This window comes from Pongo abelii, chromosome 5 (assembly GCF_028885655.2).
Source record: "Pongo abelii isolate AG06213 chromosome 5, NHGRI_mPonAbe1-v2.0_pri, whole genome shotgun sequence".
NCBI classification, from domain to species: domain Eukaryota; kingdom Metazoa; phylum Chordata; class Mammalia; order Primates; family Hominidae; genus Pongo; species Pongo abelii.
In genome coordinates this window covers 136,263,173-136,280,427 of record NC_071990.2, presented here as the reverse complement: position 1 = coordinate 136,280,427, position 17,255 = coordinate 136,263,173, and positions in this window count along the sequence as shown.

Sequence of the window (17,255 nt, the reverse complement as noted above, 5' to 3'; positions counted from 1 at the left end):
AGCCTGGGTTTTCAACTTATATCCCCAACTCTAAACTGCCAAAAAATAAAGACCATGTTTGAGCAATTCAGTAAGGCCGGGAAGTTGGCCACAAGAATTTTCCATGTGCTAGACACTAAGCAAGATCTGTCAGATAGATCCTTTCCCCGGATGGTGATTCTCAGTCCTTGAAATAATTGAAATTGGAGCCTCTGAAGTGAAGAAGTGTAATCGGAGTCAAAAGAAAGTCTGTTGCTTTCTTCCTTGTTTTGTTTTGTTTTGTTTTGTTTTGTTTTGTTTTGTTTTTGGTCTTCACCTTGACAAGAGCTCACTAAAAGCAGAACAGGAATTTAGTTACTTTATTTAGTTTGAGATAGTTGAAGCCATACCTCTAGTTTAAAATGCTAATATTTGTTAAAAATCCTATGCCACTTACACCAAGTGAAACTTCATTATGGAATACTGCAGATGGCCTTTGGTCCCACTGGTCACATTGTTCAAGCTTCTGTCGGGGAAATTGTTTTGTCTTGTCCTGGGATTTCTATGACAAAACTTCTGCTAAAGCATTGCTTCTCAAATTTTGATGTGCATACATATCTCCCGAGGATTTTGTTAAAAGCAGGCTTGTAAGTCAGTAAGGATGGGGCCTGAGAGTCTACTTTTCTAAGAAGCTTCTAGGGGATCATGCTGGTCCAAGAGTGTGCTTTATTTTTTTTGAGATGGGTTCTCGCTCTGTTGCCTAGGCTAGAGTGCAGTGGCACAATCTTGGCTCACTGTAACCTCCATCTCCCAGGTTCAAGCAGTTCTCCCTGCCTCAGCCTCTGGAGTAGCTGGGATTACAGGTGCCCGCTACCACGCCCAGCTAATTTTTAAATTTTTTAGTAGGGACAGGGTTTTGCCATGTTGGCCAGGCTGGTCTTGAACCCCTGACCTCAGGTGATCCACCCACCTCGGCCTCCCAAAGTGCTGGGATTACAGGAGTGAGTCACCGCACCTGGCCCAAGAGTGTACTTTAAATATAATAGCAAGGCAATAAACTTTGACCTCTTTTCCCACCATTTACTCCACCTCATAGGAGGAAGACTGATTTATCTAATTGATGAGATAGCAAGAATGTGACACTTATCCATGATTCTCCTGTGAAGGGAGCTATGGGGGCAGAGGCCACTTTTTGCATGTGGCCCACCTCTGTCTCCCTTTTCCTTTGCAGCTGTCCTGCCTAGGAGTGGTAGCTTTCATCTCCATCTGGCAGACCTCCCATGTGGTTTCTGCCTGTGGGTGCAGGAAACCTGCAGCTGGGCCTAGGACAGAGTCAGGTCGAGAAAGTCAGTCCATTCGGTGAGGCTGCACATTAGGAAGCTCCTTTGGCATCAAGTCTAAATAACTGTTCTTCATCCAGCTCCACCAGCAATAAAACTGATCTTTTGATCCTTCATTGGAACCTGGTATATGTTTCTCAGTTTGTTCTGAACCTGGTAGGGAGACGAGGGTAATTAATTGGTCCTTTTAATTCCAGTCCATGCTGTTGAAATGCCTGCCTTCTGATACAGGAGCTCCTTGTGGCTGCTGGGAGATGAGAGGGTAGATTATCTACTGTCAGGGATCTTTGGCTCCTTTTTCCCATCAGTGTCATGGAGAAGGCGCAAGGGTGAGGGTTATTTTGAATAGGGTTTTTAAAAAGGGGTACACTACACAGCTTTGTTGCTGGGATTGCTACATTGTCAGAACCTGTTGAGCAGGTTTAGGTTCTATTTAGAATGCTGAAATTCAGATAAAAAAGAGCCTGTTTTACCTATGGACTTCCTGGAAAAGCCATTGGGTTTGGGGCTCCTCCCTAGGGGAGAGCAGGATGCTATTTATTATTTTTTTTAGTGACAGAGTCTTGCTCTATCACCCAGGCTAGAGTGCAGTGATGCAATCATGACTCCCTGCACCCTTGAACTCCTGGGCACTAGTGATCCTTCCCCCTCAGCCTCTGGTGTAGCTAGGACTACAGGAAGGCACCACTATGCCTGGCTAATTTTTTCTTTTTTGTAGAGATGGGGTCTTGCTATGTTGCCGTAGCTGGTCTCAAATTCCTAGCCTCAAGCAATCTTCCTGCTTCAGCCTCCCAAAGTGTTGGATTACAGGTGTGAGCCACCATTCCCACTGCAGGAGGCTATTTTAAGGAGGTTAGAGGCTCCATAGGTTGGCTTCATCAGTCTTCGGTGAGTTGGGCCATACCAACAACGCCTCCGGTTTTATTTCGGTCCCATTGGCTCTTTGAATGCCTTGCAATGTGCAATTACTCCTTCTCCACCAGCTTGCAAGTTTGCCAGCCGCTCTACTTCACATGGTGATGTTGCCATTAACCCTTGTCTGACCAAAAGTCTAGACCTGAGGCAACCATCACTAATTGGCCAATTTTGTCTTCTCTTTTATGGGAATTATCTTGGCTCAAATGAGCTTGGAATGGAAGGATTTGTGGAGTATTTGAAAGAGTGTTGGCTATAGAGTTAGAAAGACCAACATTCAGATATCAGCCCTGTCAATTCTAGCTGGGTGCTTGAGAGTCTAGAGCTTATTTAACCTCTCTGAGCTCCCACTTATTTATCTAAAGGTGAGAAAAATGGCTAGGGTTAAATGAGATAGCATAAATGAAGTGCTGGCCAAATAAATGATGGCCACTATTATTAATACTATGGCATATCATACTCAATTTTCACTTCTTGCTATTCTGCATGCTTTCAGAGAGCATTATCTACAATATCCACTTTCTGCTACAATCCCCAGGATAACACACATATCTTAATTCCATTTCCTATCAATTTTAATATTAACTTACAAAAATAAAGTCAATGTGCTTCAAAACATTATGTACACAATTCGGGATTCTCTGTTGTATTAAGAGTTCTGGTGTTCTCTTCCATTCTCTTGATCTTTGATGCAGGATAAACATACACAAGGTGTCTCTGAGGACTTAGCATTTGAGGTCAAGAGCAAGCCTATGAAATTGAGCCTTAATAGGTAGCTGATTCAGATGAATGAATTCACTCACCAAGGTCATTTGGATCCTTCCACATTGAAACAGAACAGATACTCAAGCTTGGTAATAGGACATTACTTCTTATGATAGAAAACATGAGGGAGGTACTAAGAGCATTAAGGTGTGACCTGGCAGGTTTGATAGTAATATGCAAAGTAGTGTGTTACAGCAAGCCACATCTTCCTTTTCCTTCTTTAAGCACAGTTTATAAGGAAGTCACATATTCACTCTTCCAAACTCTTTGTTTCAATTCCTTAGACAGCATTTGGAAGTCATGGCACAAAAGCCAGCTAGTATTTACTTGTCTTCCAGATTCATGCCTCTTTAAAATGAGATATTACCATAATTGAGTATTCCTGATGCCTGTGCTAATGGAGGCTGATGAAGACGCCAGACCCTGCTCCCGTCTCTTATGCAAAGGGTCCTGTCAGCACAGAAAGCAACTCCCTTTGCATCTTTACAGTTCCAGGAGCTAGGTTTGGGTCCAGGATTGCTCCAAAGATCCTCTCTAGCTTGAAATCACCTAGGGAATTTTTCTTTCCAGAGTTTTTGCCCCAGATCTTGAAAATGAATATAGCAGGTAACATTTTAAGATGAGTACAGAGCCTCATTTGACTAGTAGGTTCTGAGATTCTTTTGGAGGTTTCTGATTACACCAGGACTCCTTACCTGCAACTCTAGATTTCCCATCATGGAGGAGTTAGGAGAGACAGAAAGAGAGATATGATGATGTTTGAGGGGGCCAGAGCTGAACAAGAAAACCTCAAGCCACCTTAGCTTGTCTAGGTTTCCTGGAGGTATCCAAGGTTTTGAAATAAAACCAGGAATGAGAGCAGCCTTGCTATTGCAAGGCGTTACTTTAAAGGTCCCTTTCTTTTTTCTTTTTTTTTTTTTTTTTTTTTTTGAGACGGAGTCTTTCTCTGTCACCCAGCCTGGAGTGCAGTGGTACGATCGGCTCACTGCAACCTCTACCTCCCAGGTTCAAGTAATTCTGCTGCTTCAGCCTCCTGAGTAGCTGGGACTACAGGTGTGTGCCAGCATGCCTGGCTAATTTTTGTATATTTAGTAAAGACTGGGTTTCTACATGTTGTCCAGGCTGCTCTTGAACTCCTGGCCTCTTGTGATTCTCCTGCCTCGGCCTCCCAAAGTGCTGGGACTACAGGTGTGAGTCACCGTGCCCGGCGGGTCCCTTTCTTTACATAGTTCAACCAGAGACTTGCTCATGATTCATGAAGTGAGGCGCCCATCCTCTTGTTGCCCCTGTGTAAGGCTGTTCTTGCATTGCTATAAAGAAATAACTGAGACTGGGTAATTTATAAGAAAAGAGGTTTAATTGGCTCATGGTTCTGCAAGCTATACAGGAAACACAGCAGCATCTGCTTCTGGGGAGGCCTCAGCAGGCTTATATTCATGGCAGAAGGTGAAGTGGGAGCAGGCACGTCGCATGGCAAAAGCAGGACTAAGACAGAGAGATAGTGAGGTGCCATACAGTTTTAAACAGCCAGATCTTGCAAGAGGCCACTCACTATGTTGAGGACAGCACCAAAGGGAAGGGGCTAAACCATTCATGAGAAATTCACCCCCACGATTCAATCATCTCCCACCAGGCCCCACCATCAATACTGAAGATTACAATTCAGCATGAGATTTGGGTGAGGACACAGATCCAAACTGTATCACACTCCTTTGGAGTTTTCATTTTCTAGGTCAGGTTCATGGATGAGTACTTTGCTGCTACCCCATCTTCATGGTAAAGAACACCCATGGGAACCAATGATAGCACTGACTATTAAAGACTTTTGAGTCGGGCCGGGCACGGTGGCTCACGCCTGTAATCCCAGCACTTTGGGAGACTGAGGCGGGCGGATCACTAGGCCAGGAGTTCAAGACCAGCCTGGCCAATATGGTGAAACCCCATCTCTACTAAAAATACAAAAAAATTAGCCGGGCGTGGTGGCGTGCGCCTGTAGTCCCAGCTACTCGGGAGGCTGAGGCAGGAGAATTGCTTGAACCCAGGAGATGGAGGTTGCAGTGAGCTGAGATCACGCCACTGACTGCAGCCTGGGCAACAGAGCAAGACTCCATCTCAAAAAAAAAAAAAAAAAGACTTTTGAGTCACTAAATATCAATGGTTATAACTACTTGGAGTTGAAGCTATAATTTCATAGAAAATTAAGAGGCATCTATATTTAACACATTTCCTTTTTGGGGGTAAGGATAGAGAGGGTGATCATATTTGATAAAGATCATGCTGAATATAAACATTTGAACTATTGGAAAAATAGCTTATTAAAAAATTTCATCAAGAGAAAACAATTTAAAAGGAGTTGATTTAAGATAATTTGACAGTTGGAAAAACGTGTGCTCCTTTAGGGCACGGATCTTACTTCATTTTGTTCTCTAGAACCACCTAGAACAGAACCTGACACTCAGCAGGCATTGGATAGATATTTGCTGAATGAATTCACATACCAACTTTTTGTATATGACCATTCATGCTATTGAATAAATTACCAAAGCAAGAATTTAATATTGTTTAATCATCTTAAGGCGAAGAACATTTAATCCATTTCCTCACTTGCCAAATTCGTAGATTCTTTTACTCTTTTCCTAAAAAGAGAGGGGAAAAAAAGCAGTTTCCATTTTCACACATATAACCCCAACATTCATTCTTCTAAATGAAGAGAAACGGAGGACACACTCAAATAAGTTCAAATCTCATTGCTCAACTTCATTCTGCCCTTGGCAGGTATGAGACAAGTCGGGCAGGTCTCCTCAGAGCCTCTCCTCCAATGGTGACTCAAGAATATGAGCTGCTTTTACCTTAAAACTCTGTTCAGTCTTGGATGATCTTTGCTTCTAATCATACAGATAGCAGGGAGTGTGGAGAACTCACAAACACTTTTATTTTTTTGTTAATTTTTATTTTTTTACGTTTTAAAAATTTATTTGCTTATTTTTGCCATTTCATTTGCTTGAATACACAAACACTTTTAAATGCCTTGGGCCAGCAGGGCACACCACTTCAACTTACATCCCCATTGGTGAGGACTCAGTCACATGATTTCCACCTAACTGCAAGGGAGGCTGGGAAATGCAATGAACATTAATTGTGTCTTCCACAGTGAGCATGGGTAGCTTGGGAGCACAGATTTGATGTTAATATGTGGTTTAAAATGTAAATGGTTGCATTTTGAGAGAGGAAATCTGGTACTGGGCAAGGAGAAATACTGTAATATCATTTGTAATCTACTAGTATATTTCATTTTCTTCAGCCAATTAAAAATGATTGTGGATTTTTATTCCCTCTGATTGGCATTTCTTTTGGTCCTGTTCAATGCCTTCCTCCCAGTGGGTTAGTGGCTTAACAGCAGCTCTCATTGTTTTTCCTCTACTTATTTACAGAGTAAGTTCTTTGATTTCCTTGATGCTGGTTTCAACTAGCCATCCTAGCATGCAATCTGGACAAATGTGTCATTAGTTTCCTTTAGCTGATTCTGGACATTGACTAATTATGTTTTCAAAGTAGATATACTTTGCCTTGAGATTCTGCAATGAGAAACTAAGAGCATTTTACTCAGCAACTGAAACGAATATTCAAAGGTTAATAACAGCAGCAGGAACAAGAACAACAAGAACATATATTTCTTAGTTCTTGAAGGCATGAGGTCAGGGCACACCTTCCCTGGTGTTAAAGTAACTGCTTATCGTGTTATATACTGAATAAAGTGGTTTGAGTGGTTGCCTAACTGATATTTATCTCAGCCTCAAACTATGGTTTCACAGGTTGCTTTGTCTTTTTATCAACAGTCTGAAAACTTTTTTCTATATTAATGGAACTGATTTCCAATGGAGATTAAACATATTTCCTCATCTAGGCAAAATCTTGATCAAATTACGATGTGATCATCATCCCTTTACCTTCTGTATAATTTTGCTGATTGCATAAAGCAGCACTTAGAGCATTTTAGATATTCCCTGAAATTGAAAGAATCTGATTTGCACAGGAAACTTTGCCGAAGTTAATGATTTGGGAAAAGATCAATGACCTAAAATATAAGGGTAAACTGCCAGCTTCTTTTCCTACTTTGCAGCAAGCCTTTGCACCAAGCCTTTCTCCTGTTTGCATGATGTTACTTCGACTTTCCAAGTCCAACGGCAATTTTTGCTGTAAGAATTTTGGCTTTAAACTTTCTGGATATTTTCTTGTTTTAAACAATTTTGAGCCTTGGATACTTAGGGCTATCTCTTTTGGTTATGTTTTGAATATCTTCTAGATGAACTTGTACAAATATTTTGAATTAGATGCATGTCTATACATAGAAAACTTGCTGGGTTTCATGTTTTTTCACTTATTTTCCTTTTGAAAGTCAGCACAATATTCTTACTTCTGGAGATTTCCTCTATCATGTGTATTCTCTACACTGAACCATCTGTATTTTAGAGCATGTATCACGCGCTATCAGAAAGAAAAAGTAATTGTGATAGGCCACAATCTGGAATCCCCAGGGACCTAAAGATAGGGCACATTTACTTCTCTCAGCCTCAGAATAGTGATGGTGAAAAGAAAAGAAAAATTGAGAAACAATGTGATAAATTTAACACAGAAATGTGTTATGTTATGAAACTCTGATGAAAATGAATAGAAAAACTTTAAAGCTGTTGAAAAATGATAAATAACACAACATACAAGTCTATTTGAAAATGTTTTATGACTCAGAGATTATGGATTTTTTGATGTGCTAGATACAACTTTTTCTTTTTAGATGGAGAACAGCACATGAAAGAGAGCTCAAGGAGAAGGGAAAGGAAGATGAGACCTAGCTACTTTCTAAGCAATATAGGATTGTTGCCTTGTTATATAAGATTGTTGTCAGTCTATTCATCTCAATCTAATTTTAGCTATCACCAGACAAAACATATAGTATATGTTTCATTGTGTGCTAGTCAAGCCTAATTTACTTTATTGACTAGAAGGTCGATGGTAAACATGCTAGTTTCTTATGCTATATCTATTTCCTCCATATCTTTTCAGTGAATTTCATTGTTTTGTTTAATTGGCAATGTGCCTAGAATTACTTGCAGTTGAGGTTGGCCATTTTACTCAATTTTATTTATTAATTTATTTTTTACTATTTGTTTTTTGAGACAGAGTCTCACTCTGTCGCCCAGGCTGGAGTGCAGTGGCGCTATCTCGGCTCGCTGCAAGTTCTGCCTCCCGGGTGCACGCCATTCTCCTGTCTCAGCCTCTTGAGTAGCTGGGACTACAGGCGCCTGCCACCACGCCTGGCTAATTTTTTGTATTTTTTAGTAGAGATGGGGTTTCACAGTGTTGGCCAGGATGGTCTCGATCTCCTGACCTCGTGATCCACTGGCCTTCGCCTCTCAAAGCGCTGGGATTACAGGCGTGAGCCACCGCATCCGGGCCATTTTACTCAATTTTAGCCAATAAAATTGAACGAAATCCAGTGAATAAACCTTCCTTTTTCTAATAAAAGGAGGGAAACTCTGCTGATATGTATTTTTTGTTCTTTACCCTTCCCTCTTCTTTCTTCCTGGAATGATACATTTATGCCTGAAAATGCAGGGGCTACCTTGTAATCATAAAGAGAAAGGTCACATGTTAAGGTCAACAAAGCATGAGCATGATACAGAAAAGAGCTTGGTTCCCTGAAGAGTTGTCTCATGTCTGGGCTCCTTACCGGTAGTGTCCTTGTAAAATGAGAGTCAGGGCTTCCTGTTTGTTTAGGCCACTCTGGGTTTTTTTTGCTCCATGCAGCCAAATGCAATCCTAAAATACCTAGCTTAATTAGACAGTGGTTTTCTAAATCCCTCATTCGAATACTTCCAGCTACTTCCATGGTGAGACTGGAGACCAACTGTTCTATTGTCTGCTTCTATCTGTGCTTAGAATTGGCATTATAGGTATTAAAGGGCTAAAGTTATCTTGAGGGGTATCTCCTCTCAGGTAGGCTAAAATATTTGGTAGGAAGAAATGGAGAAGCAATGCTTTTTGTTGGTCTTTGTTTGATCCATTTCCTGCCTTTAATGCCCCTTAACTGCTCTTTTGGAAAATGCTTTGGGGTTTACTCCTTCCCTGTTCATATCTACCATATGCCATCCTCAGCACTCCCTCCCACCCTGCCTATCTTTCACTATGGGTTACCATAGATGCATAGCTCTCTGGACACATCTTACAATCTATTTTATTTTATTTTATTTTTTATTTTATTTTTTTGAGACAGAGTCTCACTCTGTCACCCAGGCTGGACTGCAGTGGCATGATCTCAGCTCACTGCAACCTCTGCTTCCTGGGTTCAAGCGATTCTCCCGCCTCAGCCTCCCAAGTAGCTGGGACTACAGGCGTGCCACGACATCTGGCTAATTTTTGTATTTTTTAGTAGAGACAGGGTTTCACCATGTTGGCCAGGCTGGTCTTGAACTCCTGACCTCAGTTGATCTGCCTGCCTTGGCCTCCCAAAGTGCTGGGATTACAGGCATGAGCCACCATGCCTGGTCTTACAGTCTATTTTAGAGCTGAAAAACCCGAGAGATGATTTACTTCAATTCTATCAATCATTTCACTGAAGAGGAAACAAGAAGAAAAGATAGTAAAAAAAATTGCCCAGATGAAAACCTTTAAATATAGCAAGACTTGTTGGCAGTCAATTGTGTGTAACAAACATGAATTACAATGGTAAACATTTATGGCACATTTTCTATATGCCAGACCTAGTGCTAGACATCATTTATGCTTTATCAATATTTAATCTTCCCAACACCACCATGAGGAAGGACTATTACAGATGAGGAAACCCAGGCACAGAAAGGTGAAGTAACTTCTCAAGGTCACATACCTAGATCTACTTCCCTTCAGGAGAGGCTGAGAGGTGGAGTACTGAGCTCCTCAGCCTTCAGCATGAAGGATGTCAAGCAAATCAACCCACAGCATCTGTCAGAATGGAGACTGAAGCCGGGCGTGGTAGCTCATGCCTGTAATCCCAGCATTTTGGGAGGCTGAGGCGGGAAAATTGCTTGAGCTCAGGAGTTCGAGATCAGCCTGGGCAACATGGCAAAACCCTGTCTCTACAAAATACACAAAAATTAGCAGGGTGTGGTGGTGCATACCTCTAATCTCAGCTACTCAGGAGGCTGAGACAGAAGAATTGCTTGAATCTGGGAGATGGAGTTTGCAGTGAGCCAAGATTGTGCCACTGTACTCCAGCCTGGGCAACAGAATGAGACTCTGTCTCAATTAAAAAAAAGAGAGATTGAAATAACGTATAATTAGTCTGTCACAGATTAATAAAAATTTTTAAAAATTATTCAGTCACATATTAATCACTTGTAGGTAATTTGAGGGCAGTAAGATTTTTATTCATTCACTCAACAAATGTGAGGCTATTATATTTCAGGCATTAAGCCAGGCCCTAGGAATATAACACGATACAAGTTCCAGTTCTTTCCTTCAAGAGACTTACAGTCTATCTGTAGGGGTTGAGAAGTAAACAGGCAATGGTTGGGCTTGGTGGCTCATGCCTATAATCCCAGCACTTTGGGAGGCCTAGGCAGGTGGATCATCTGAGCTCAGGAGTTCAAGACCAGCCTGGGCAACATGGCGAAGCCCCGTCTCTACCAAAAATACAAAAAATTAGGATGTGGTGGCATGTTCCCATAGTCCCAGCTACTCAAGAGGCTGAGGGGGAGGATCACTTAAACCCGGGAGATGGAGGTTGCAGTGAACCAAGATCGCACCACAGCACTCCAGCCTGGGCGACAGAGTGAGACTGTCTCAAAAAAAAAAAAAAAAGAACTATTCTTATTTTGGATTTGAAACAGAGCAATATGTTGAATTTACTGCATTCATATGCATCTGCCTGTGTTTGTTGAAAACCTTATATGGCTGAGTAGGATGTGCAGTAGAGTTTGTGCTGGCAAACAATGCACTTCATTTCCTGGGCTTATACATACAAAACTAAAACCTTTCCTGCCCTTTCTAGAAGGTCAAAGGCGCCACTCTGAAGGACATCTCTCTAAGCCCAATTATAAGACAATTTTACCACAGTTGAAGACATTTTTCTAAAAATATAAAAAACATTGCAGCGACTGCTCTGTGCCACATTAAAGTTGTGACACAAACATAATGGCAAGTAATTATGTAAATGGAAGCTCCTCCAATTGTGCTAAATATTAATGATGGTCCTTGTGTTCTTTGATTCATTTTTGTGCTCAGATCCATTAACATGTTTGTGACTGCCCTTTCTAGACAAATGTGGAGGAAGAAAAAAGCCACACTTTTCAGCATCGTCTCCAATAATGAGTCTCTGCCGTAGAGTTCAGAATATGACACAAAGTACATGTGCAATAAATATTAAAAAAAATAGGCATGCTGAAAAGATGAGGCTCTTTTTACTCATTAATACCAAATTTATCTGCAGCAAATAGAGAACATTTAACTTGATCAAATTCCAAAATTTCAATTCCTGAGTCTGATTGTGATCTACATTTGACTTTTCCAGATGACGCATTTATCAATTACTTTAGAGTATTAGAAAAAATCGTGAGTTAGTGCTAATTCTTTTTTTTTTTTTTTTTCCGAGATGGAGTCTTGCTCTGTCACCCAGGCTGGAGTGCAGTGGCATGATCTCAGCTCACTGCAACCTTCGTCTCCCTGGTTTGAGCAATTCTCCTGCCTCAGTCTCCCGAGTAGCTGGATTACAGGCGCCCGGCACCACACCCGGCTAATTTTTGTATTTTTTTTTTTTTTTAGTAGAGACGGAGTTTCACCCTGTTGGCCAGGCTGGTCTTGAACTCCTGACCTCGTGATCCACCTGCCTCAGCCTCCCAAAGTGCTGGGATTATAGGTGTGAGCTACCGCACTGGCCTCTATTTTTTAAAATGCTGTTACCTTGTTGAGAGGAAAAAATAGTTCATGTGATTAACTCTATTGAATGCAAAGTTATTGTTAAATTAGTGAATTTTTCTTAAAGTTTATAGCTGGTAAATGAAAATAGTGTGTGTGGTTCCTATTCTTCACTTTGATATTTTCATAAACAGTAATGATTTATTATTTCTGGTGCTTTTGTTCCTCCTCCTCGTCTTCCCTCTTCTTCTTAAGATCTGCCTGTGCCATTTAGCATCAGTGTGACTTTGAGCTACTCATTCGCCCTAAGATCCCATTTTCTACATGTAGAATCTATAAAATGTAGGCAAGTAATTCTACCACAAGGGATATGCCACGGAATACTATGCAGCCATAGAAAGGATTATTTCATGTCCTTTGCAGGAACATGAATGAAGCTGGAAACCATCACTCTCAGCAAACTAACACAGGAACAGAAAACCAAACACTCCATGTTCTCACTCATAAGTGGGAGTTGAACAATGAGAACACATGGACACAGGGAGGGGAACATCACACATCCGGGTCTGTCAGGGTGTCGGGGGTAGGGGAGGGATAACATCAGGAGAAATACCTAATGTAGATGGCAGGTTGATGGGTGCAGCAAACCACCATGGCACGTGCATACCTATGTAACAAACCTGCACATTCTGCACATGTGTCCCAGAACTTAAAGTATAATTAAAAAAAAGATAATATGAGTGAAAATGTTTTACACAATATCAGGCATATATTAAGTTCTCAGTGGAATATAAACTAAGTCACTGCTCTTTAGAAAGCAGAGGTAACATCTCAAAGTTAAATGAAGGTAAGAATGGTGACAGACATTAAGTTCTTTTCATGATGTGATGTTTTTGTTCTTTTCCTCTAAATTTAAAGTGGGAACTGTCAACAAGATTATAACTGTCCTTACACACTTAATTTTAGGACAGTTAGTGAGGATTTGAAAGAAATTTAAAGTAGCAAAATGAGCAATTGCTATATGCTATATGATTATGCTGCATTTTTCCTAGTATAGCTGATAGAATTTTCCTTTCTAACTTTTAATAGTAAGAGATCCCACATTGCTTTACTTTAAAAATGTCAAATTAAATATGGCTTTGAGCCTCCAGTCTCTAAGGTTGGCAGGCTGTGAATCTGTAGGATCATCCATGGACCTATATAAAAAAATGAGACTTTGAAGCATGGGTTGCAACTGTGTTTGCCATTGCTGCTTTCAGGCTCTGCCTTCCTCTCTATGGGAACTAAACCTTAACTTTTCAGATTCTCCCAATTTTTTTCTCCTTTATCTCATTTGGCTGGTGCCTCACCTGAACCTCATTGCCCCTCCATTTCAGGTTTGAATGGTACACCATCTGGCAGGGTTGAGATTTGATTGCCTGAGTGCCACCAACAGGCTGGATGGTGGTGAAATACAGAAGTTCAGGAGTGTTAGCTCCTTATGGAGTGAACCTTGACCAATGGCAAGTAGGAGATGGGAGGACCCAGGAAAAAGGACCTGTTTTTTGCTTTTGTTTTCATTCTTTGGTTCTTGTGGATGGCTATAAGGTACAATTCCTTCTTTGCAGGCCATGCTGGAAAAGACCCTAATGCCAAATGACCAAACTTGCAGAGCAACCTGCAATCTCTCTTCATGATTTATGAAATGGTATCCAGCTAGTAACTTATGGCATCATGTGGTTTCACATCTTTCCCAGCCTTCTCTCCCTGTTTTCCTTACCTTTATTTGCGTCTCCTAAATAAAGTCTTACCACCTTAATCTTTGCCTTAGGCTCTGCTTTATAGAAAACTGGGCTAAGACATGACATGCCACAGCCATTCCCCTATCAAGTGCAACAGGGAAGTGGGGCATGAATCTTTGCTACAAGAGGGAATGCCTCCCTCTGAGTTGCTCCCTGCCTAGTCTTAGAATATTCATCCTTCCAACATGAATAGATAATTCTCAAAAGAAGATATGCAAATGGCCAACAAACATATGAAAAAATGCTCAACATCACTAATGATCAGGGAAATGCAAATAAAAACCACAATGTAATACCACCTTACTCCTGCAAGAATGGCCATAATCAAAAAAATAAAAAAATAATAGATGTTGGTGTGGATGCGGTAAACAAGGAACACTTCTACACTGCTGGTGGGAATGTAAACTAGTACAGCTGCTATGGAAAACAGTGTGGAGATTCCTTAAAGAACTAAAAGTAGAACTACCATTTGATCCAGCAATCCCACTACTGGGTATCTACCCAGAAGAAAAGAAGCCATTATATGAAAAAGATACTTGCACATGCATGTTTATAGTGGCATAGTTCACAATTGCAAAAATGTGGAACCAACCCAAATTCCCACCAATCAACGAGTGGATAAAGAAACTGTGGTGTGGCCGGGCACAGTGGCTCATGCATGTAATCCCAGCACTTTGGGAGGCTGAGGCAGGCGGATCACCTGAGGTCAAGAGATCAAGACCAGCCTGGCCAACATGGCGAAACCCCATCTCTACTAAAAATACAAAAATTAGCTGTGTGTGGTGGTGGCTGCCTGTAATCCCAGCTACTCGGAGGCTGAGGCAGGAGAATCACTTAAGCATGGGAGGCAGAGGTTGCAGTGAGCCGAGATCATGCCACTGCACTCCAATCACAGAGCAAGACTCTGTCTCAAAAAAAAAAAAACAAAAAAAAAAACTGTGGTCTATCTATCTATCTATATATGATGGAATACTACTCAGCCATAAAAAGGAATGAATTAATGGCATTTGCAGCAACCTGGATGAGATTGGAGACGTTTATTCTAAGTGAAGTAACTCAGGAATGGAAAACCAAACATAGTATGTTTTCATTTATAAGTGGGAGCTAAGCTATGAGGATGCAAAGGCATAAGAATGACATAGTGGACTTTGGGGACTCAGGGGGAAAGGGTGGGAATAGGGTGACGGATAAAAGACTACAAATTGGGTGCAGTGTATACTGCTTAGTTGAGGGTGCACCAAAATCTCACAAATCACCACTAAAGAACTTATGTAACCAAACACCTCCTGTTCCCCAATAACCTATGGAAATAATTTTTTTTAAAAAAAGAATGTTTATCTTTTCAAGAGTAGGACAGGTTCTTTCCTCTACCTAAATCCTCAGCACCAGTCTTTCTTAATGAGTTCAGATTCCCAAGCAAAGCCTGGGTGAAGACTTGTCATCAAGGGACTTCACATAATCTATTTTTACCCCTGAACACCAAAGTCACGAGTTACTTCTTGTGGTAGAGAAGATCAGACTTGGGACTCAAGCTTAAACATTGTCTTAAGGTGGAGAAGGGAAAAAATACTTGTTTCTTATATCTCTGAAAATACAACAGAAAAGAATTTCTCCTTTGATTATCTTGCTACACTAGCAGCTCTCTGTTTCAGTGCCCCTCGTAGGAATGCAAGTAACTGATGAATAAAAGAAATTCATTTCAATCCCACAGAATGCTTCAAAAGTGCCAGCAGTTTTCCCTAGCTTTCTGGGACTCAAAAATTTGTACTTTCTCTATGGAAATAGAAACTTTAAATGTAATTTGCCAAAACTGGCTAAACAATTAAGGCAAACTTCTTGCATAGGAAAGAACTGCTTCTCTGTTCCTTTTCTCCTCAAAGGTAGGATGATAAAGTAATCTAGAAAAGAGGAGCAAAAGCTCCGTATCACAAAAAGATCAATTCTCCCTAAATTTTTAGATCTATTCAAACTGATTCTAAAGTTCATGTGAGAAAACAAACATTCAAGAATTGCCAGGATAATTTGGAAGGGAAAGGAATAAGAAAACTCACTCAACCTAGAAAAAATAAAGCTCATCTCAAAGTTATAGTCATTTAATAGTGTGATACATGCTGGTAGAACAGGCAAGAGTCCAGAAATAAAGTCAGATCCACGTGGGGGACATAAGCCCTTTTAAGTGTGGCTGGTCCTGGTGCAAATTGAGACAACCTTTTTGGAGGACAGCTTTTTTAAAAAAAAAAAAACAATATCTAGCTAACTTAAAAATGTATATGTTCTGTTTAGCAGTTTTATTTTCAGGAATTTTTCATATACGTATACTCAGAAACATTCAAATATGTCTAGCATGTACAGATGTATTTTTATAACATTTTTGTAATAGCAAAATAACAAAAACAAAAATAAAAGCCAACAAAATGTAAATGTCCTAAAGCAGACAACAATTAGGTTAAACAGTTAAGTAAATGATGAAATAGCCATACAATGGTATCTTAAAGCAGCCATTTAACAATTTATGAGGCAGCTTTACAGAAATTGATATGGCTTAACTGCCAAGAAAGTTTCAGTGAACAAACCAAGGAGCAGAACATATAGAAAGAAACACACACACATGCGTACATATACATACATACACATACATATATACATATACACACATACAAATATATACGTGTGTGTTTAAGGCAGTCGGACTTTCCTGTTCTAAGATACCATGAAATGAGTTGAAAACATTCCTAGGAATTTGCTTTTGATAGCTATAGCAAAAGCCTCTAATTCACAGCCAGCCATTCTTGTTCTCTGCCCCTCAATTTCACACTTTTGGTCTGGTAACTAAATATGTAAGTATATTTATATTTCAAAGAGATGAAGCAAATTTGCCTTGTTAAAAATTTCAAGCTTATATAAGTATTTCAAGTAGCAATGCTTACATTATGGGCTTATCTCGGTTTGCAACATATATTAAATAGCAAAAACACTGGAAAATATTCGTATCTATGTTTCTGAAAATGTTAAGAGATTAAAAACATTTCCCATTTCTCTGCAAAAGAACAATTTATTATCCTTTAAAGTTTGTTGTTTTTCATATTTCCTTTTGTAGATTTTAAGATTTCAAAATCACATTACTCAGTCTGTTTATGTGGCTTAGTTTTTTTTTTTTCTTCTCATATTGCTACATTTTAAAAAATAAGCCAGAAAGATTCTATCTGCTGATATTTGAAATGAGATGTCGGTGACCATCTTAAGGAAGGGAGCATATTAATACATGAACTAATGAGGAAGGACCTATCATTGGGAATAGTAGAATAAAGTAAATAATTCTTATTTATAATCTTATATCAATATGTAATTTTTCTGAAGCTATATGTAAGTTGATTAAGCACATCAAAATCTCAATTGCAATTTGCCCTGGGTTCTCACATATCTGCAAAGTTTTACTCAACCACATTCAATACTTTCCAGAAATTACTGTTTTTGGAAGCACTGACCTCAGGCAAATGATGGTTTTCTGATCAATTATTAGATCAAAGTTTAATTGCTTCATATTATTTCCCATTTTTTGGTTCAGTTTTTCTGATGTAGTCTGCTTTGTCATTTAGTACTATCATTA